The sequence below is a fragment of the Oxyura jamaicensis genome, chromosome 4 (genome assembly GCF_011077185.1).
Source record: "Oxyura jamaicensis isolate SHBP4307 breed ruddy duck chromosome 4, BPBGC_Ojam_1.0, whole genome shotgun sequence".
In the NCBI taxonomy this organism is placed as follows: domain Eukaryota; kingdom Metazoa; phylum Chordata; class Aves; order Anseriformes; family Anatidae; genus Oxyura; species Oxyura jamaicensis.
The window spans coordinates 13,495,489-13,517,659 of NC_048896.1; the positions used below are offsets into that span (position 1 = coordinate 13,495,489).

The 22,171-nt window shown below is 47.3% G+C and overlaps 1 protein-coding gene across 3 annotated transcripts in view; it reads left to right on the top strand.

The window, feature by feature from the left end:
- PASD1 (PAS domain containing repressor 1) overlaps positions 1 to 22,171 on the top strand; it is an 86,262-nt gene that overhangs the window by 23,902 nt on the left and 40,189 nt on the right. The window contains exon 1 of one of the 3 annotated variants that reach the window (XM_035324073.1): positions 17,924 to 19,022. The exons of 1 other annotated variant lie outside the window; for it this stretch is intronic. The gene's annotated coding sequence lies outside the window, so the exon portion shown is untranslated. Of the gene's footprint in view, positions 1 to 17,923; positions 19,023 to 21,556; positions 22,164 to 22,171 lie in introns of those variants that run through there. One more of the 3 variants, XM_035324070.1, reaches the window with a different exon arrangement.

Sequence of the window (22,171 nt, forward strand, 5' to 3'; positions counted from 1 at the left end):
GAATAAGCAGTGAGATTTTAAATAGGTGAAGTCAGGTGAGATGAATCCTGCCCCCGGGGAAGCTACATTCCTCAGGGTAATGCATAGCTAATTACCCTTGCTGGAAGCAGTTCACACCTATGGGCATAGGTCTTGTAGGTGGATCTCAGGTGTGTTGTGGTACTTACGGGATTTGCAACATTTTATTTGTATACCACATCCATCACCTGGGGATGTGAAATTCCTGCTTATAAGTGTCAGTAGACAGGTATGCTTCTAGGCCAACAGAAATGAACATACATCAGCAACAGAAACATAAACAGGCAGTCTTGGCTCTTGTGGTGTAATCTGTAGCTTTGCTTGGTCTCAGGGCACGTTTAGGAACTGGGCCCCTTGGTGCTGAACAAACACAAAACAGAAAAGCAGTCAGAGTTTGGAGGAGTTTCACATGTAGGACAACATGAGAGGCAATAGATAGATCCCTGAGCAACAAGAGAAGTGCAAGATACACAGGAGGTTTGCAGAGGGTGGCTCCGAGGGGCCGTACTGAGCGGCTGTGCCAAGTCAAGTCGGGCCTGTCCTGAAATATGCTCCTTCATAACCAGTGTCAGGATTGCCAACAGTAAGGTCTTAGTAAACCCACACACTTAGAGAACAATACGTAGAAGAAGGGAGCATGTCTTTGGACATGCTCTCTTCACGTCATTAAATGGCCTTTTTTCCATTCTTCACCTCAATTTTTTCAACCTTCCTTTGCTTTCAGAGAGCTTTTCCTTACACCAGATGACTTTTTCCACTTCCTTGTATAAATTTTACCCTTGTCTCCAGTTCTGAAGTATTTATAGCTCAATGGCACACATAACCATTGGGCATACAGTAATTTCTCTTTGAATACTTTCCATATCTCTCCCGTGTGCTTTTCCACCCACACATGTTCCATTGCCTTATCCCTAAGGATATCTCTATTCCTCTTTTATACTTCTGGTTTCTCTATTGTGTTTTTCATGCCTTTCTTCTTGATGGGCTGGGTGTTTTTGCACATCACACAGCTTGAAAAAAAAATTTCCCTTCAGATTCTTTTCTTGAACCAAATCCTGTTCATCTGATATGCACACAGACTGAAATTCAACCCTGAGTAAAAGAATGGCCCACCTGCTGTGGGGAAACTATTTTGCAGGTTTGAATGGGACAAAAGCCTCACATTGGCCTCCATGGAGGAATTAACTTCACTCACAAAAAGTCCTACTGGCCACAATGCTGGTTTTGACCTCTAGGGTTGTTACTGTGTCTAGACATTTTTGTTGTTGGCGTTTTCTTTCCTATGGTATTTTTGTACCAAACCAGAAAACTGTAATTCTTTAGGGCCTTCTTTTTATTTTCTTCTTTTTTTTTTCTTTTTTTTTTTTTTTTTTTTTTTTTTCCAAAATATTGACATGGCTTTTCTGGTGAAAAAGTAAGAATAATGGTGATTCACATCTTTTGCTTATTTTCTTCCTGTTTCTATTTAGTCTTGTAAAGTAATATAAAGGGAATGGCTATCCCTGGCAAGTACATTGTTCTTGTTTCAGTGTGGACTAAGGACAAAGCTGGAAAGATACGCTCACAGGACTGAAAGTAGTGACTCTGAACAAGATTTTAAGAGTCTCGGTTAAATAGCCACAATGCTGTAGTTAGAAGTACTTTCAGAGATATTAAGTTGTATTACTTTTCGTTATTTGGCAGTCATTGTAATGCTGATGCAAGCCTTCCTTTAATTCAAGAAGGGTGATGAAGGCTGCAGAGGATTTAGAGAGACTGAAGGAGTGGAAAATGTGCATGTTGGTGAAGGACTGGAGGACTTCCACCCTGGCTGGGTTAGTCACCCTTTTAGGGGTGACTTGACTGCAGCCTGGAAGGGCCAGTATTCCCAAGATCAGTTGGCTGATATTTCCCAGATCTGTTCAATTTGCACAGATCACTGTGGTTCATCAAGGATTGGGACAGATCTTCTTGTGCACCTCCATGTGCAGACAGCATGTAGTGGCCAGCATTTATGTGCTATGCGAAGTTGGTTGTGTGTCACTGGTCTAACACTGTGCTTGAGCCCAGGTTCAGGCAGGAGTTAACCCTGGCATTCCGTGTGCTGCTTTAAGGCCCAGAGCCCAGGTGAGATGACCACGGTGGATTTAGAATACAGGAACAGTATTAGTTTTTACAAATGCTTTGAAGAAATAAAACACCGTTTGGCCTGATTTTCAAAGATACAGAGCACCAGTGATGAGGTGAAATTTGCCTAGCATTTCTAAAAGTCAAGCCATAAACTAATTAAACCCCTATATCCCTATCTGCTTAGTTATTTTTCCCCACTTAATCTAACAGAGGAAGAGAGAAGTTTTAGTCTTTTCAAATCTTTGCAGCAAGTCTGTGGCATGATCTGAACTCTGAAGACCCTGAATAATCTTCCCATCCCTACTCCTTCACCCTTTCTAATTAACTCTGCTTTTATATCACCAATGCAATCTGCTATATAACACAGACCACACAGATTCCAGGAACAAACCCCTAGAATACACCCAGCTCCATTCCCATCCAGAGCTGCACTAAGCCAGCCACGAGCACATCCTGCCTTTAATTACACCGGAGAGGTCTTGGTGATTTGGTGTCCTACATCAGTATTAGGAAGCTTGGGCATTGAATTGCTATAAATCAAGAGCTTTGCTGCTCTCACAACAAGCCCAGTGGGAGCCTGGCTTCCTCAAAGAGCTTAATTAAAGAGTGCTTATTGTTAGCTCACCCCTGTAGCCCATTAGAGCTCCACAGAGATGTCTGTTCTTCAACATCATTGTGAAAAGTGGGACAGCCCTTGCTTCTTCGGAAGCTCTGTGTTCCTAATCACTTCCTTACGTGTCAATATGGTCCTGGTGATCTTATGGTCATGTTGCAATTAGTTGCTGATAGGTGTGAGCAGGGCATATCTGAATAACTGTTTATGGAGATGCTATTGGCTGGACAGTTATTCAACACAGCCATAATTTTCTGCATAGTATTTCTCTGGCTGTATCTCAGCGTGCTTGGAAGAGCAAGATCAACAGGTGACATTTCCAAAAACACCTTGTTTTTTCCTCAGAAGCTTGAAGGTTCCTGCCCCCGATGAATGCAACCCCTTGTGGTTTACAGAAAGTGAGAGGAACTCAGGTTCCCACCTCACTAAAAAATCAAAAAGTTGCTCAATTTTGGCTTGAAATCCACATCACAGGTTCCATGTCCATAGCGTAAGTGGGCCCTCATCGGCCTTGTCCACCTTGAGTGGGGGCTTGTTTGTGCTTTAATATGAATAACCACCAGCTCTAAGACACCAAGCTGCATGGTTAAAGGAAAGGAAGGGAAGGGAGCAGTAACGTTTCATGGCTGGGCCGTCTGTTTGTGTTATCGTGTGAAGAGAGGGGTGATGTTGTCGTTTGGGTTTGACTGGCACAACCTATGGTGCAAGGCCACTTGCAGAGTGGTTCCCAGGCCTGTCCCATCCCCACCCCACAATATTCTCTGAGCTGTGCAGAAGCCATCCTGCGTAGTCATTGCCCAGTGCTGAGAGGGAGCTTTTTAATTTGGTTCGGAATGGGCACTTCTCCGCCTTGCCGGGGCAGAAATGGCCACCTCCCTTGACGCTGGGCTTGGGAGGCATTGCGGTGGGGCATGTTCTTCTGCTCTGCCAGGGTGTTGCACAAGGCCTGGCTCTTCTGGCTAGCTCATATCTCAGAGGAGCTGGGAGGATCATTGATTCAGGTTTGTCCATTACTAAGTATTATTTCCCAAGGCATTTATGAAGCCATCCTACCTCCGAATTCCAATCAAGGTAAGTCAGAGACGTTTTCTGAGCTTCAAAAGACAATTTGGACAGCAGAAATCAGAGGAAATCTCATGGATCTCGCTGTACTTATTTCACGTGTTCCTCTTACGACTTTCTCATCCTTCATGATTGCAGGCATGAATCAATCTAGTATTTATTTTATTTAAACTCTGGCCAACTAAGTGTGCCAAGAAGATTAAGGAGAGAAGTTTAGGCTGTCATCCTGCCAGCAGCTGTATCCAATGCAAAACTGACTTCAGCAGAGCCATCTGATAGACAGGAGGCTCTTTGCAGTGGTATTGTAAGGAAAAGACACGTCTGATTTTTGTTCTTTGCTGTTACAGAGGTGTTTTGTGAGCTCGCTATGGGAATTTGCATCCTTCACTGTATGGGAAGCAATCCACAGCTTGCTTTAACCATGTGCATCAGCGCTGCCTGCCTGACGCATGCTTTCTGTCTCTTTCCCAGCAAGGGAAGTAAGTAAGTGTTTGCAGGATCCTCACAGAGGAGGAGTTTGTCCGGGAGACAAATTGGTGCTGGAAGGGAAGCTCGGCCTGTCAGCAAGTTACATGCTGCAGTGTGTGAAGCTGGCAGTCACTTGCTGATGCCTCATGGCTCATGTGATGATTTGTCCAAAGTCCCCCCACCCTGATGCTTCACTGGGATGTTTTTGTCCAGATATGGATCTGTCCAAACACAGATTCTTTGACTGCATTTGGGCACAGGTAAAGAAATGCTGTGAATCCCACTGTGCCCCCATCCAGCCCCCAGATGGAAAATCTCCCCTGGCTGCAGCCCTGAGCGGCAGGCGGGCAAGAGAGCAGAAGCTCTGCAGAGCACAATGCACAGTGCCTGAAAAATAGGTGGGTTTCTGACATGAGGCAAACTGGTGGCTTCCCCACAGCCACATGTGGGGATGGAGATACCTCAGAGATGTGGCAAAGGGAAAGAAAATGTGGCTTCTGTCCCCTCGGTGTGGAAGTAATCTGGTTTTGCAAGGTCTGTGGTAGAGGTGGGCTTCTGGTTTTGAAGCAGAGATGCTGAGCAGCAGAAGTTCCTGAGTAGGCCGAGAGGGCATCCCCTGAGACACTGCCCAGCGACTGAAGGGATCAGCTCTTGAGCAATGTGTGTAATGAGTGATGAAAAGATAATTGTCAGCTCCTTTGGGCACAGTGTCTATTTATAGAAACAGCCAGCCACATCAATCCAGCCCATTTCATCAGGCCAGACCTCACTCTGTTCCTTTGTTACCAGAGGAAAAGATGTTCCCCTGGTCTGCCTGAGCTGCTAAATGTCTAGGGATGCCCCTTCTGTGCCAGTACCTACAACTCGGCTTTGCCAGAGTGCTACCTCCTTGGCAGTGTGTTTGGGCTATTACAGCCCAAGGAGGGGAGCCAACACCCTGTGCAGGGCAGCACACACAAGTCATTGCCACGGGGAACCAGTATCGCTTTTCTTCCTGTGTCTTTATGTAAAACTGCATTTTATTGGTGATGAAAATACATTTAAGCACCACCAAATTCATGTGGAATGTAGCCAAGCATGGGACTGAAGTGAAGAACAGTGGCACTCACGTTGATGTGAGGCTGATCTAACAAGCACAGATCAAAATCCAAACTATTCCGGCAGCCCAACGTTTCCTGCTTAGGCACTGCTTCCAAGGCTGGAGCGCCAAGGTAGCTTCCTCTTGTTGCCTCTGATAGCTGTGCTAGTGGAGGCTGCCTCTTCCTCTATTTTTTGCCTTTATTGCAAGCGGATGACTATATTCTGCAGGTGCTGAAATCCAGAGGTGATGTAGGTTAGTGCTGTGCTTGATTGCCCTCCTGACCGATATGTTTTGTGAATGTTATTGTTGAGTGTGTTAGTCATAGGTATGGCCGTGCCACATCTGGAGTTGTTATCCGTAGAAGAAAAGCCCACTTGTGCTGCTAGGTTATATAAAATGGAAAGAGCTTGAAAGACGTAGGGCAATAGCACTACCATTATCTTTTTATCTTTACGGTTGTGTGAAGGAGAGATTTAATATTGCACTTACATAAAAGGGCTGCAGGCATGAATTGAGGATACTGGGTTGAACTTCAAAATGAAGAACATTTAAGTTACTAAATTTCTACCTTCAAAGCAACTAATGAAATAAATGAACATAGCATATTATTAACTGGAAAATCTGGTCTGTTTGATCAAAAGCAGTCATTTAGATCAATTTGGTAATTCAATTAATAATGAAAGCCTAAATATAGTGATTTTTTCCTTTTTAACAGGACTTACCCTGTTTTGAATTAGTCTGCAACTGGCATATTATAGTATTATAATAATATACTTGTAAAGGATCATATGAAGTGGCCCACTAGATTTTGCCACAATTCACCCTAAAAGCCTTTTTTTTTTTTTTTTTTTTTTTTTTTTGCCCTGCATCTACGGGACAAGAAATAATGTAATTTCTAGTAATTCTGGACTGGAGGCAGAAGTTCTCGTTTCCGGTGAACTCCAAAATAATTTGACTGAGGCCAACGATAACTCTTAGAAATAGTAACTCCCACCTTCACAATGCTTTATCGGTGTTAATGAGTACTTCCCCATACAAGAATAGCTCAGTAGTTATTATAATGGCAATTTTAATGATGGGTTGAATTCTGAATGCTTTTGCAGATGGAAGTGTTGTGTTCAGTGTTGCACTGCGGAGGTACTTCCTAGATACCAGTTTCAGGATTAGGTTCATTGGTTTTACTCTGGAATCTAATGGATTAATTAACTGGAGAATGAATGGATCTTCTCCTTGTATATGATATTTACTCTTTTCTAGTATCCTCTCTACTTTTGTGTCTGTTCAACTGGTGCATTTATGTCTTAGCTCATCCTTTTAGAGAAGGATAATGACAGGCTGCTCAAGGCTGCCTACTTTAGACTGCTGCGTCTAGGCTGATAGTGCCCAAATTGAAGGGTATCAGTTAATTTTGACAGGTCCTGAAATACGTTCTTTCATTAGCACCAACCTGGTAAGTTGCACCGTGTTGAAGCTTGTGGAGCTTTAAAAAAATAATAATCATGAATTCCATTCTGTAAGAATAAAGAGTGAGACCAAAACTCTGTTTGGCCTGGTGGTAACGGCAGGTAATAGCGGCGTGGTGCATGGGATGCCCCGTAAGGTGCTGATGGGTATGCACCAACATCCCGCCAGCCCAAAGTGCAGCAGCATGAGCCTCAGGTCTCTGCCCTCTCTCCTTCAAGCCGCCAGGACTCTCTCTATTGTGTTCACTGTCTCACACACTGGTGTAGTTCCATCAGGGAACCCAGTCAGCCCTGGGAGTTGTACCTATCACCTTTCACTGTAAATTGGCAGATTTCCCCCTGATAAACTGACTGAGTGAGTTTCAAACCTGCCTGCTCAGCCTGTCCCTGTCCCCAAAGAAGACTGGACTCTGCCAGCTGCTCCACATACTTACCATACACTCCAAAACAAAGGTCTAAGACTCTGGGTATAGTAAATGTCATGGTATTGCTTCATCCTAATGCATACCCAAAGCTACTCCTTCCTCCCCACTTTAATCAGATTTTCTATAATAGTGAGTAGGATGAGATTTTCTTTATTATTTACTAAAATAATACTGGCAAGAAAATGCTGGCTGTATTTTGCATGATCACTTCTCAGTGTAAAATACTGGGAGGCTAAATATATTCTTCTAAGATACGTGCTCTGGGCATCTGTTTTCATGCTGAGTTCTCTCTACAAGCTGCACAGAAGATGCCTTTCTTTGACATCAATGTATGCAGCGTGGGTAGATCTGAGAGGAGAATTCTGCCTGAAGATTTCTGTTGTCTTTTTGTTCAATCAATGGATATGGCTCTAATTTCTCCCATTTGTAAACTGCACACAAAATGTAGTGGTATGCTTGGCAGAAAATCTCAGTTTTTACCTTTCAAGGTATTCTAAAAATACTGCTCAGGCCCTGCAGCCCCCAGAGTTTGAATCCAGTGCTCTAAGACGCAGAGTAGCCTAAGAGTGGGTGCACTCCTCGTTGCGCATAGCCATTGCCCTACGCTCCCTGGAGAAGTGAGTTGATATTCACTTGATTCAGTTGATATTCAAGGCTTAGTTCACATTACAGTTTTTCCCAGTCTGTATTTCATGAGGACAAAGGAACAAGGGTCCCTCCTGTTGCCATTCTGGGAGGATTTTTAGGAAACCCAAGTAAATTTTCTCCTTCCCAAGGTTCTTGAAGGGACACCTCTCTACTCTCTTTGGGAAGTGTAAGCGATGCCAGTTTTATAATGGAAAAACTACCAGCCCTTTGTTCAGCTTTATTTTTCCAACCGTCAGCCTTATGCAAAGTTTAATGTGTCTCCCTTGCAGGTCAGCAATGAATATGATTCTACAGAGCTCCCCGAGGCAATTCTTTTCAGTCTTAGAGGTCATGCTCAAACTGACCATCACAAGTAGGCTGTGAGCCCCACTCAGATCACTTTTGGGCTGTCAGAAATTCAGTACTTGTTTCTATCACTGCATCCTGGGTTCTTGTCTAGCAGATCCAACAAAAATTCCCTCCCCCCTTTTTTTTTTCTTTAATTCATCCAAAAGAGAGATCATCCTGATACTCCCTTGTAGTTGTGAGCAATGGAAATGATTCTTCCAAGGATGACAGAAGAACGTATCTCAGCTGCCTCATCTCTCCCTGTCATCCGCAGGAGAGGTCCGCCCATGTGGATATCCAAGTTTCCAGCACCCAGAATGTAAATGTATTTCTTCTTCTTTTTAGTTTTTTGTGCGGACTTTCAATTCTGTAGCCTTTGTGTGCTGGGGAAGCTGAGCACACAGACCGCTGCTTCGGTCTGCTCAAAGAAAGCTTGCGTCAGCCTTGGTGCAGACATGGTGATGAGGGTGGCCTTGACATTTGAAGTTGGCTCAAAATGACTCAGTATAAGAAAGAACCATGTTCAGAAGAATAGGTTCCACCTGCTGATCCTGAAAAGGAACCCGCCCCCCCCCCCCCCCCCCAAAAAAAAAAAAAAAAAAAGCCATTCTTGATTCTTCTTACAATCAATGGGGCAGAAGCCAACACACTGATGTCCCTGGGTCTGAAAATCTGAATAAAAGCAAACTTCTCCTTGTGGAGAACGGAAGTTCTCACAGCTCCTTCTCTTCCCCAGCATGTCAGCACAACCTTAGACTTGTCAGGGCTGGGTCACAGCCAGCTTGCCCTGGTTCAAGCCCTGATCCTGGAAAGACAGTAGGTAAGCTGATCAACCCTTCCAGCCAGCTCCAGCAGCCGAGACCTGAAATAGAAATATACGGCTGAGGGCTGGCCAAACACTGGGAGATCTGCAGTGTCCTCCAGGGAGAGGAGGAGGACACCTTGCTCTGAGAACAACTCATTGCTCTCTGCCCTCAATATGCTTTGGCTACTGCTAGCAAAAGTGACTGATGTCCACATGGATAAAGGGTTTTGCCCAAAGTGAGCGGGAAATTACAAAGTTCAGCCCCTCAAGCTGTAGGCCTTTATTATAAGAGGAAACCTCTTGAAAAGTTGAGGCTTCCCCAACCCCACCACAAGCTGTGACTCCAGATTGTGTACTGAAGTTTAAAGATTAAAAAAAAAAAAAAAAAAAAAAAAAAAAAAAAAAAAAAAAAGCCTTAGAACCCATGTGAGCTCTGTAAAATAAGATGCTCTCCCTGTTATTAGGGGCTGTGGCAAGGAGACCCTGAGATGTGTGATGAGACCCTGAGGTGTGTGATGGGACAGGCAGGGGCAGCGAGGTAACAGCCCATTCCTTTCTCATCTTTAATTGAGAGGGGGCTAACCTGGCCCCAAGAATAAAATGCTGATAGGCAGTGAAGAAGCACACTGGAGCTCCTTATCGCTCTGCATATTTGACCCTGTCTGCAGTTTTTGACACTGGTTCTCATACCTCAAACTCTCAAACTTTCCCGGGCGGCTTGTTCCATCTGATAAGACCTTGCTCGCAAGAAATTAGATATTTATTTACTGAAGGGAAGACAGCTAGTATGGTTTTTGAGGTGATACATACGTGCAAGCAGTGTCTATTAGGACAGTCTATTAGGAACAATCCATTAGGTAAGTGGCCATAGTTGGGGAGCTGGGCTGGGGACCCCAGCACGGGTGGCTGGGCTCCCTGGGACAGGACATGGCACAGTCTAGCTCTACCAGTGGTGTTTGAAGGCTCCAGGATGACTTCTTCCATCTTCACTCCAAAACTGGTCTGCCTGAGGAATATCTGTCCTTTCTGACTAAGAAACCACACAGAGATGGTGGGCGGTCAGCATGGAAAAGAGCAGAGTGTGGAGACGGAGGAAAAAAAAAAAATCAATTTTAACAAAGTCCTGAAGCTGTTTCTTTTGCAAAATTTACCACCCCTGGAATCACCAGGGGTTAAAGCCACCGGTCAGGCACAACCCTCTTGGCCATCGAGGCTGCTTATTCAGATGAAATCTGTGTGATTTATGTTTGTTACTCAGCTGGGGCAGCACATGAATAGCATTTCGTAAGATGCTGTTAAAGGAAATGTTGGCTCCTTACAGTACGTATTGGACTGCACATTTTTAGAAACAATGTAAAACGAGGGGAAAAAAAATGGAAAGTAAACTATTGCCTCCATATGTGAGTGGAAAATAATTTAATTATGAAATGAAGCTGCTATAGAGCACTGCCAAGAGGGCAAACAAATGAGAACTTCACCAAGAGGAGAAAATTGTCAGTCTTTCAGTGCATAACCATTTTGTTCTGAACAGCAGCAATTATGGAAATGTGCAGAAGAGTGTTTCACTGATGATAAATCTGCAATATGTCAAGCAATATTTGAAGATTCATATTTAATTACTGTGACTGCACAAATTAAACAGTGGAAAAAAGTTGTCAATGCTATTTTTCAAAGCAGGGAAATGGATCTGATGCCAACAGCAACATGGTTAACGTCGGTAACTAAAAGAGAGAGTTTCCCCACGGGCTAAACCTTGTGATGAAGAAGAGATGTCACTTATTATGCACTTTTGAACATGTTTGGAAAGGTTAAGAGGTAAATAGCCAGAACGATTACAGTCTGGGTCGGTAATGGTTTTCTCAGCCATATATTTCATCTGTGCACATTCTTTGTGTTCTGAGTCGCTCGTAACTCTTGATGACAATGTGGTGGGGCTTTTTTTCCCCTCCAGAAATCATTTCAGTCCTGAGGACTGCTGGCAGTCCCCGGGGCTGCTGGCAGCCTCCAGCAGAGCCCGCAGCCTGCGGTGTCTTGCACCCTTTGGTCGGAGGCACAGATGCTCTCGGCGTGCTGAAGTTTATCCCAGCAGCCGCTCCGCCCTGGTGGTGCAGAGTCCATAGTGCCATCCCACCCTCTTGCAACGAAAAAGTTGTGCTAGGCCAGACAGCACAGCTCCTGCTTTTGTACTCAAGCTTCTGTGCTGCATTTTCAGACACACATAGAACTCATATTTGATAAATAAAAGTAGGACGTTCTCCCTAGGTGTTATCCTAATGGCCCAAGTGGCACGGGTACAAATGCCAACCCTGATATTGCTGTGGGGCCTCATGTAAACTTTCTCCCCGATTTTCTCATCTGTTAATTAAGCAGAATATATTTTTTGGAAAGATTACCTTTGCAAAGTGCTTTAATATTGACGTGCTGCGCAAGAAAGCGGTAATAAATAGTATTAGACACCAGGCAATGTGGCACTGTAAAACACAGAAGAATAGTCACTGTGCCTAAAAACCCCACGCTGAATCGCTGTCAAGGACACCGAATTTTGCAGGACGCATGAATGGGAGCGTTTCCTCCCGAAGACGCTGTGTGTGAAGGAGGTTGCGTGCTGCAGTTGTCATGGCGAATATTCACATTCCCCATAGCAACAGGAGCGGTGAAGGACTGCATAAAAAGCTGCATTAAGTGACCAGGGCACAAGTTAATTCTCTCATCAGCATACTTAACTCGAGCACCTATCTGTAGAAGAGGTACTCCACCAAAAAGCAAGCCTTCCCTTCTGTTTGTGACATGTTTCCTCTTGGTGGTTTCATTATGATTCACCCGCCGGTTGCTGCGCCAGTGACACGATCTGTGCCGCGGACGTACTGCTGCGTGGTGCCTGAATTACCGGGAGGAGATGATGACGGGGCAGCAAACCCACAGGGAGGGCTGTTTTCATCGCACTTTGTGCGAGTGCTGTCTAATGCAGGTCAGCCCAAGTTCTGCAAGTGAAAGGATTGAAGCTCTACAGGAAACAATGCGCTTTTTTTTATTATTATTTTCAGAGTCTCTCTCTCTTGTTTTTCCCCAGTTGAAATGGCTGCTGTTCTGCACTACCATCGGTGTTAAAGGCAGGCAGATGTATTAAATGGGCCGGGGGGGGGGGGGGGGGGGCCATGAAAGCGGTGGGGAATGAAAAGATGCCTCTCTAACACAGCAACTACTCTTTATTTCTTTATTAATGATGCTCCAAAGCAAGGTGTTTTTTATTTTTTTTTTTTGCTTTAATCAAAAGACATTTGTTGTAAAACACCTTTTCCTAAAGAGTGGTTTGCGATGTTCGGAGAAGCCCTGGTTTGGTCTGCAAAGCCAAGTAGTTTGTGCACTGTGCTGAATGCAAAACTGTGTACAAGGGTGGGTGGAACACTGAGCCCTGATGGAAGATGGTTAATGCAGATCAACTAGAAAGCATTTTTTGGAAACCTACCCCTATAGGCAGGCAGGACTTGGCGTGGAAGTGGCCAGCAGGACCTGTTGGTAAGCCAGGCAGGGATGCAGTGGAGGGTCTTGGGGCCTGGATGTGCAGGGTGGCAGCACCTACCAGTCCACATGGGCACCACAGTGGGGCCAAAAAGAGAGAAAAACTGTCCACAGGAAAATAATAATAATAATAATAATAATAAAAATCCATTCTTATTTCCCTCAGGTCTTGCTTCTACAAAATGACATGAGTTTCATTGCTACATGTGCATTAGACAGTTCTCTCTCCAGTCCCAACCCGTCCTTCACAAGCCCTGACCAAAAGTGACTTGATATTCCTCTCCAGATGAGGAAATTCAGGCTGTCTTGCATGCTCACTTTCTGTAGAAACACAAAAATAAGACCGTGTACAGCTGCATGGCACAAACTGATGTCACCAGGTTGGAAGATAGGGGTCGTTGCCACTTATTTCGTCTGGCTTTTTGCAATATGGCTGGCGGATGAAATCTGTCACACAGTGCTAGTTTCTGGCATCGCAGTCAGTTCATTGATGATGTTCAGCACCTCCTCTTCGCCCAGAAAAACTGTGCACATTTCTGTGAGTAGAGAGCGTGGTAACAGCCCACGCAGTTCTGTATAATTATTGACACATTTCAGTATCATTTAGCAGTGAAACACAGTGGTAAAGACTCACAGACTTGCATTTTAACTTGCTTTTGTTTAGGTATGAGCTCAGCAGCACAGCACCAGCAATGCCTGACACTTTCGGTCTGCCTTGCTCCCAGGGTAAGATCTCTGCTGAAGTCGGGTCATTTGGTTTATGCATATAGAGACTTATTTAAACATGTCTGTGTTTGTAAAAAAGAAAAGCAGAAGGAAAACAGTGGAATGTACCCCAAAAGTGGGTTGACTTCAGTGCACTTGGGATCAAGGACATACGATTTTATTTCTCGTGTGTATCCTAAAAAGACCATTACGGGAGGTGTCTGGAGAGCTGTGCCCTGGGAGATGTGCTCTGGGCTGGTGTCCCTTCTAGCTGGTGTCCCTTCTAGCTGGTGGGCTCTGGTGTTGGGGGTCCCTTGGGACACCCAAGTTCTGTTACAGACCCGCCGGCACAGCTTGTGCCTGAGCAGCCACCGCCTGACACACATACGCTGCCTGGCTGTCGGACTGCGCCTCAGCTTTCCTTGGTGGTTAGGTTCATGCAACTGTTTGTGGTGAGCGAGTCTGCGTGGCACTAGATGCATGCACAGATACGTACCTACACATCACTTTGTCAGTGTTTGCCAGAGGGTGTGGTGGAAGGACTGTCAGCCCCACAATTATCTAGTGGTGGGTTAAACCTGAGCACCAAGCCTGCTTTCTGCTGGGCCTTTCCGCTGCCTTCAGAAGCCTTGATTTAATTTCTTGTACTGGTTGTGGTGCTGGGGGAGGACTGCACTGGGCACTTTGCCTTGGAGAAGCAAACTTTGCCTTCCTTACCAGGCAAAATCAGGCGATTGCTTCTCCCTGCACCCCATCGCACGTGGCATTGCAGGGGAAGGTCTCCCCATCAGCAGGGTGCCGTGTGCCTGCAGGTGCCAGCCATCCCCGTGCCCCTCTCCTTCCCAGTTACCGGGCTGCTGGAGGAGATTAGGATGTAGTTGGGAGCCCTCTGGCTGCAGACCAGCCTGGGCAGAGCAGAGGAGGTGAATGTTAGGAGCTGGCAGTCAGACAGAGGGCAGGGATGGAGGCAGCTGCTGCTGTCCCCGTCCGAGCACACTTGTATGAACAAAGCATCACCAGAAGTATGATAGGAAATATCCATGGCTGCTGAATCCAGGGGGATTTGGCCCTTTAACAAAACTATTATTGAGTTTTTATTCTATGTCTCTGCACAGGAGGCCCCTCAGTGGCTGATTATACTAATCAGAGGTGATTATTCCCCATGCCCACTTAACCCGTATTTAAATGCAGCAGCCTGAATTTGTCATCAGCCCAGCCTCCAGAAGATACGAACCCAGGATCAAAGCAAATGAATGCATAGGTACATTATCCTATGGGATCAAGCTAAAACACAGCTGAAAGAGCTTTAGAGTCAGTGGATGCTCACAGAAGGATAAGAGAAGAAGGAGGTAGCCCTGTTCGTGCTTTTACAAGGGTTTTTTCCCCCAACTTTTTTGAGTTAGGCAGAATAACAGGCCACAGGAATTCTTATCAGAGAATATTTTATTCCAGTTAAGAAAGAACAAATTTTCCTTTATAAAAATAATATTCTTTGTTTGAAGTACAATCAGCCACATTAAAAGTATTCTTTTTCCTGGCCAGATCTCTGACTTCGGCACCTCTCAGCTTTCCAAATAAATACGAACGTGTTCCACATGCCTGCAGATGGGCCCACTGATCGTTTTCTGGACATGCTGCTATTCTAGCATAATACACCCCAAATCAGATATCGCTCTTGCCTCTACAAGAACCATCTGCAATTATTTTCTACAAAATAAGGAGCTGGATGATGGAATTAAAATGGTTGGTCCTGAAAAACTTAGTTGGAATTTTGTACCTAAATGGTGATTAACTCATTTGTATCCCTAATCCTTTTAAGCAGTTGCATAAAGATTCAAAGTGGCACTCAAGGATGCTCTGTGGCACAGCAAGGAGCTCCTTCCAGCTCACAGGGATGCAAGGTTTTACACCAAAGGGGAAATCCTGTTCACACTGGAGTAAATGTGGTTTTGCCTCTGCCTTCAATGGAGTTTCCGTTCCCTTTTCTGAACCTAAATGAGAACGGGATTTTACCCCTCTTCTCATGTGATTGTGGTGCAAACCTGAGCTTTACTTTTAAGTCTTTTTAAGGGTGAAAAGATGAAGGCAAAACTATGTGAGCCTGGAGAACAGATGCATCTCCAGCGGGAGGAGCAGTCCCACAGTTGCAGGGCGTTGCCTGCAGCAGCGAGGTGAGCTCTGAGCTGAGCAAACAGACCCCGAAGAGCAGCAGCAACGTCCGTGACTTCTACAGGGCACGGCAGAAGTCACCCCAAAGCCTGACCCCGGTTGTCTTACAGGTGGCACTGCTGCTCCTCGCCGCACGCCACGGTCTTTGGGCACAGGGAAGGCTGTAATGCCACAGAAGGGAACGTGCATGGCTGTTTCCAGGAGCTTTTAGTGAAACTTCTGAATTCACAAACTTGCTCGGGCTGTTAGATGAGGAACTGCAGGGACAAAATTTCACATTGACAAACCCTTGGGCAGAATATTTTTCATGTTACAAGTAAATGCGACTAAAACATTCCAGAAACTTCAGCTATATTCATTAATTTCAATAATTATTCATCTCCCAACTTTGATTTCATTAAATAACCAATGCCATCGTTCAGAGCCAAGAACTTAATCTGCAGGAAATTCTGTCTTCAGAGAAGATCAAAGTAACTTCAGTGGTGTTAAGCACACACCTACAGCACTTGATCCTGAGAAAAATTAAGTGCGTGCTTAAATCAGCCTGTCCCTTCTCACTGGTTCTGTGCATTAACCTAAGCCTCTGCCTAAACATTTTCAGCGCCGGGATCAGGGACCCACAGAGATTTCCATGCTTGGGAAGCAGAGATCTGAAAATGTAACATGCAAAGACACCAAAACACCGCCAGGCTGCCAGGGAAGTGCCTGTTCATTCCTCTACACCTACCTTCGCCATAATAAAAGATTGAAAGTCTCCTCGGCGGTATAAACGTGGAAGATAAGTGCATACGATAGAATGCAAAGGTGAAATAGCCCTGTTTATCAGGCACAATTAAAGTGAATAAAGGATGACTAATAAAGAGGCAGTTTAAAATCTTTACACGACGTGGTATCAAGGTAACAGCATTGTGCAATAGTGCCAGCACAATTCACTCCCTGTCCTGCTGGCCTCGCCTCGGACGCCTGAGCCACGTCCTGGAGAAAGCTGCACGGCACCAGCCCCTGCGAATCAAGGCAAGGGTGTTTGTTCCACTTTGTTGTCTATATCCCTCTCTTTCCTTTCATTTTGGGTTATCCCAAGCCTCACACCTACTGCTGATGCAGGTGAGCATCGTGCTGAATTTCCAGGCACGCTCCAGAGTGAGATGGGGCTTGGGTGCTGGTTCTGGACTTGGCAAGTGTTTCCTGGCTATGGTGTGTAATTTAAAGGCTAATTTGGACGACTCTTTGCTCCAGATGAAAGACCAAGCATGGGAGTGGGAGCTTGCAGACTGCAGCCCAAGCTAGCACTCTATTTCTATAATTTGTCCTATGGGATTTAATTGTGTTCCTCCTTCATGGTCCCTGCCGGACCGCAGGGTTCTCCAGCACGCCAGGACAGCCTGTAAATATATAGATATAAATACACATAGTCTTTGCTGCTTTTGTTTTCTGGCCAAAACCAGTCTTCTTTTTGTTTTATAGATGTTGACATGGCTTTGCAACACAGCATTGTTAAAAAATAACATAACTCTGAGGATATGGCAGCTATTGCAGAGAACAGCTAACGCTGCCCAACGCCGCAGCTTGCTGAGCAATGCAGGGGTTTTATCTTGTCAAAAGGGCTGCTTCAACCTTCTTGTTTAACTTTTGGAAGGTTCTTGGTGTAGTTTTCTTCTAACAGAGATAATTAAAGTCATCCACATGAAAACTCTTTCAGCATTGCCACAGGAAGAGCGGCCCCTGCATTTGCCCAGCCTGCTGCCAGCTGCACCTCTACCTGCCAGGGGAGTTGGTTGAAACACTTGGAGTAGAACATGATTTCTGGTCAGACAGTCCTGTTACTCTGATTAATGTATGGCATGATATTCCGGAGGGTTTTGCTGCATCATATGAGTGTTGATGCTGTTTGCTGTGCCTGACAGGCTCACAGGACAGCGGTGGCTAGGCTGTGACTCCAGGCTGCAGGGATGGAAATGTCCTCGGCACAGAGGCACCGGCAGCACCAGCATGACCCAGGGCTGTCACTGTGAGCCTGGCCCCTCTGTGGGTGTTCCACTTTAGGCACCACACCTGCAGAGTGAGATCCCCAAATGCCCCACATGCAGGCAGTGGCATCCTCCAAGTGGTTGTCACCCAGATAAGCAGGCTGCCCTGCAGAGAGACATCCTAACTCAAGTGAAAAGGAGAGAAACTCCATGTTTGCCAGCTATTTGTGCCTTGTCTGGAAGAGGGCAGGAAGGATTTTTCCTAAATGGACCAGGGAAAGGCTGCCTTGATCCATGTGACCAGGGTGCATGCTTCAAAAACCTGCTCTCGGGGAAAATGAGATTTGCCACTTGAGACACAGCCACACTGCCTTGGTTCCAGTAAGAGGGCAGAAATTATTACCTGGGTGCCGAGGCGCCGGCTGTCTTGTCCTCATCAATAACAGCCAATGCTCCTCTGGGGTATTGTTTCTCTTTCCTTTGTGGCACCGGGTTTATACTTTGCCCTGTGGCAAAGCCTTTGGTCCAGTGTCCCCTTTGGGTTCTGCTTCTGTCCCTTGGGGTCTGGTGTGGGGTCATGCAGGAACAGGAATCCTGGCTGAGCAAAAAAAACTGAGAGAGGGCCACAGGCAGGGACATTGGGGTCTGGGGGTGCTGCTGGAGAGGGGCATCTGAGAGGGGCTAAAGGGGCTGAAACAGACCCTAACCTGCTGGTAAGAGGGTGTGCTGCTTTGAAAGGGGGCTTGCACGGTGCAAGTGCCTGCTGGGGATTTGGTCAGGGGTCCCGGCAGTGACCCCAGCCTTGATGCCAAGAGCCTTCGGTGTCTGGTGTTTGCAGAAATAAGAGAAACAGAAACGTAGCTCCGGGGCGGCTCCGCTCCCCCCTCGGCGGGGCTGCGGGCTCGGGGCGCTGCGGGGCGGGGGGGTGCAGGGAAGGAGAAAGAATGGGGAGAGCAGAGAAGAAGCCGGGCGAGGAAGGAAGCAGCAAATGCTGAGCCCGTGACTCACGGTGCGGAATGACTAATGACGGCAGGGAACAGCGCGTTTCGGCACGGGAGTGGGGCGGAGAGCCCGCTGGACATCGCCGAGGGGGTCGGGGAGCCGGCGGGGACTCGGGGGGCGGCGGCGGCGCCCCCTGCGCCCTGTGCGCGCCCCCCGCAACCTCTGCGCGGCCAGGGCCGGTCCGGAGCCCCCGGGATCCCCCCGAAACCCCCGGGCGCCGCTTGCGCGCCTCCTGCGCGCCCCCCGCCGCCGCTTCCCCCGGTCCCCCCCGCGGGTGGCGGCTGCCCGCGGCCGCCGGTGGCATCGCGGCGGGAGGAGGAGCGCGCCTGTGCAGCGCCGGGAGGACGGGCCCAGCCTGCGCCGCGTTACACAACCGCCCGCCGCCACCGGGCACTTTCACAAGTCCCGCCGCGCAGCGCCGGCAGCCCGCCCGCAGCCGCTTTTGCGCCCCCCTGCCTCCGCCTTGCGCCCCGCTCCGCCCGCCCTGCCCCTGCCCCACTCGTGTCCCACCCTCCCCGGGCCATGTCCCCCGCGGGAAGAGGCAGCCCGGGGTTGGAGGAGACCCCCGGTGCCGGGGGGGCAGCGCGCAGAGGTCGGGCATGGCACTGAGAGCGGCTCCGGGACGCGCATCCTGCCGAACGGTACGTGCGGGACGCCGGGGGGAAGGGAGGGGGGTCGTGCCCTCGGTGGGGTGGGGGACACCCGCCTGACACGTCCCGGGAGGTCCCGGTGAAGTTTTGGGGAGGGGAGGGTCGCCAGGGGGGCTGCCGGCCGGGAAGGTGTTTGGGCAGGGGGCTGCTTTCTGAAAATACGGTGGAGGAGAAAGCTCCGAAGGCAGCCTTGCGCCCGAGCGCAGGATGGAAAAGGCAGGGTGCGAAGTTAGCCCTCCCCACGGGGTCGGGGCGGCGGGCGGCTTTAGGGACCGACTGCATGGCGAGCGGGGAATTGAGGGGGGTCCCAAAGCCCATCTCCAAAAGCTGAGCACGCCTCGAAGCCGAGCCCGGTGGTTCCCAGCTCCCTAGCCCCAGATTGTGCTGTTGAGCACCGCCAGTGCTGCTCGACCGACGGAGACGGGGATGGGTGGCTGGAGTAGCCTCGTTTTGGGGACAGAAGGAGGGCTCGCCCTTGTCCTTCCTCTGCTGGCTTGCTGTTCCCCAGTCCCCACCAGTGCCACCCCCAGGGGGACTGGGAACTGGGAGCGGCAGCCCTGTGTGGTGCGGGTGGTCTTCTTTACTCCTGCGAGTGCTGGTGGGAACACTGGATGGCTTCGGGAGGATGCGGTGTGACCCCCCTCGTTCCGAATGTAGCACCACGGCGTGCACCGCTTTGTCGGGGAATTTGTTTAATTTGTGTAAACTTCCTAAGCTGCACTGCCTTGCTGTAGTTAGCCAGAAAAAAAAAAAATGCATTTAGTTTTTTGATTTGCTAGAAAATGTATTCAAAAAAAAAAAAAGAGAGAGAGAGAGAGAGACTTTTCCTGTAACATGCTAAATCAGAGCAAATCAGCGTGCTGGTGATGGCAAATCAGCAGAGGAGCTGAGCACCCCGTGCACTTACAGCCGTCGCGGCAGCGCTCGGGACTCTGTGGCTGCCCAACTTCTGACACATACGAGGAGAGCAGGCGTGGTGGTGAGGCCAGACATGGGAGCTGGTGTGGACGGGAGGCGTTGGTATCTGTGGGGCTACCTGTGCTCGCTGCTGAACCTTCACAATTTTTCTGAACGGTGTAAAAGGAAAAATATAAATTGCTGTAGGAGTGGTTACTCGCTGTTCATTTATTCTGTTCAATCAGAGAAATTTGTTGATCTAGAAGAAAAAGTAATTTATTTTTTTTTTTAATAAATGTGAACTTCAGTGAAATTTGGCAGTAAGACCTGCAATGGTTCCTGTTTTTTAGCCACTCAGTTTTTGTCTGTATTGAATTATTTCATTGGTTTAAGGCACACATCAAGTACTCAAAAATAGCTCAGGGTTCAAAATTAAAATTAGCGTGTGAGCAGTTCATAATTGAAGTCTCATGGCGTTGGAAGCGACACTGGATTTCAGAGATGCTGATGTCAAACACAACTTCGGCTCGTTAGCAGTATCAGAAAATTGGTACAATGTCTTTACAGTTTGGATCTGGGGCTTGTCTATACACAGAAGTGGCATTGTTTTGCTCTAAATTACGCAACCGCCCAAGATTCACATGTGGTGATACAAAGGTTTTAATGCCAACATGGCTCATTGCTTTGAGACTGGGGGAGCAAGCTGTGTGCCTGTACCAGGATACCTGATCCGGGCTTGTACTAGGATAGTGAGGGATTCTGGTGGAAACATATGTCTTAAACCAAAGTGGTAAAGCATCTAAAACCTAAATAGCATGGACCAGTCTTGGTTGGTGTTCTTAAAATGCTGTGCATGGGTGTCCCGTACACACCTCCTTTTCCCTCGTTTCCCTGCTACTTGTGGTTGTGTGCAAGGACTCTGGCACCGAGCCCTCTTGCTCCATGGTGGTGTGCCTGCAGCACCCTTTGGAGCCTGGTTTGTCGCTCATGTCCCACCCGAGCCTGGGTCGCAGGTGAGCTCGATGCGGTGGCGATGCCTGCCAAGCTCCCCGTGCGCCACTGAGCCTGCCGGCCATGTCTCTGCTAGCCACAGACCTGCCAGATTCAGTCAATGTGCATGGGGTGCGTGCAATTAATGAGAGAAGTCGACCTACTTGATTTTCCATTATTGGCTTTGGCCTCGTCTACACAGAGAGATTACACCAGTTTAGTTTAAGTCCATTTTTAAAGTGATTTGATTAACCTGGTGTGACCTCACGCACAGACATTCTTATTTGGGTTCATGTGGACTTATTTTGGTTGAACCTGCCCTGAGTCAATTTACAGAGAACTGAAATTAGCTGTGCCTAAACTGAAAGGAGAACTTGCGTCTCTGCGTTATGACAACTTTCTCATGAAAGGAAGACCTATAGAACCTGGCACAGAGTGAAATTCATAGAACCATAGTCGTTAATGTTGGAAAAGCCCTCCAAGATCATCTGGTCCAACCATCCCCCTACCATCGGTATCTCCCAATAAACTGTGACCTTAAGCACCAAAAAATTCCCAACAAATCTGTAGGAGACTGGAAGCTATTCATAACAAAGTTACTAAAAATAAATAAAAAAGAGCAAAACTTAGTGAAACTAAAGAAGGAGTCCCAGCAATCCCGGTTGCGGGATGCCAAAAGTGCTGGCACCAGGCTGCTGCAACTATACGCCAGGCTTGCATGGCAAGGCTTGCAGCAAGACTCTCCCGTGGCTCATCAGCTGCAGAGGAGGGGAAGTGTTTGTATCCTGTACACGGAGTCCCTACGCAGTCAAAAAATAAAAAAAGTGATGCAGGGAACTATAGGCGTGCTGGTTTGAATGCAATAGTACACGGTGTCTCATGACGTATTTTGTAGGAAAGAATAATTAGACATGGAAATAATGAGGAAGAAGGATAAATTGCAACAAGATTTTATCAAAAATGGATTGTGCTAGACTAATCTAACATCTTTTTTATATAACAGATTTCTTAGGTGGGGTAGTGCAGGAATGTGATTTATGTGAAGCCAAGCATTTGATACCATGCCCCACAGGACAGTATTGCTTAAAAGTGGTTCAATACGAGAGCTGAGAGGTAGAGAAGGAGCTGGCTAAGCAAGAGTTGCATCCAAATAAAGTTCTTTGATGGGAGATTGGTGTTCAGAGGGCCTTTGGGATGGAGGTGAGCGGTGCTGCTGCTCCCAAGGACCAGGAGGATGGGGCCACGGTGAGCTG